This window comes from Belonocnema kinseyi, chromosome 2, assembly GCF_010883055.1.
Source record: "Belonocnema kinseyi isolate 2016_QV_RU_SX_M_011 chromosome 2, B_treatae_v1, whole genome shotgun sequence".
Taxonomy (NCBI): domain Eukaryota; kingdom Metazoa; phylum Arthropoda; class Insecta; order Hymenoptera; family Cynipidae; genus Belonocnema; species Belonocnema kinseyi.
In genome coordinates, this window is record NC_046658.1 from 134011912 (window position 1) to 134012992 (window position 1081).

Genomic DNA, 1081 nt, shown 5'->3' on the forward strand with positions numbered 1-1081 from the left:
GAATTTTTTCCAATATATAAAATACTACTTCTTGCTCATATATAAATGTTTGAATAATTTTTTAAAACAATTTATTATAGTTTTTAGAAATTTTCTCTTAGAACAGTGTTATCTGAATTCTAGTTTTTCCTGGTCTTTTGAACTTATTATAAACTTTTTCATTAGATCGAAGGAATACTTAATTAAATCCAAAAAAGAAATTGTTTATAAAATGTATAATTGATTGTTACTATATTTTTCTGTATTCATACTTGCTAGTTGCTTTTTTTAATTTTTCACTTTCTGTCAGTATTTCACTTAGAGCTCGGTAAAAGTGATTAAAATTGAAAAAAACTAAATTGTTATATTAATACAAGAAGATTTTGACTTTTTATTTAGGAGCAAATAATTAAAATTAATGTTTTTATAGAAAAGGGCCGCAGTTAGTACTTCAAAATGAATTTAAGTTCGATATTATCCATATGATTCAAAATTTTCCGAATTTTGCAACCACCTGTTTTATTCGAGAAAAATATATTCACAGAAGAGAAAGATATTGTTAAAAAAAGCCTAATTTTTCATTTATTATTCGTTAATAACTCAATAGCCACAGCAAAGTTTAAAATTTAAAAAAACCGCAACTATCTATTATGACTGTTGGAGAAGATAGTTATAAGAAATAAAAATTTGTTTAAACAATGCTTGTTCAATTTAGTTGATATTTACCTCGATCTAAGTAAAAAGCGAACAAAAGAGAAAAATTTAAAGAAAAATTCCAACTTTCTGACATTATTAAAAAAAAAAATTAATATGAAATTGGCAAAACAAGCGCATCTTATCTGCACACAGACCGGCAGTAAAATAGGACTTTATTGTACTGCGACGAGCGGCACGTAAAGTGACAGCAAGGAGGAAGCAGTGAGTGAAAAGCAAAAGTAAAGTGAAAAAAGGTCAGAAGGATTTGTTTTGAAACTACGTTTAACTACGAGGTGAATTTTGAACTCCTAACGTCACCCCACGCGCGTAGGTATGTGGTACAATTAAGCGCCGGTTTGCAAAAAAGTGCTTTTATTCTGCCTATTTCAGATAAAGTATCATATAC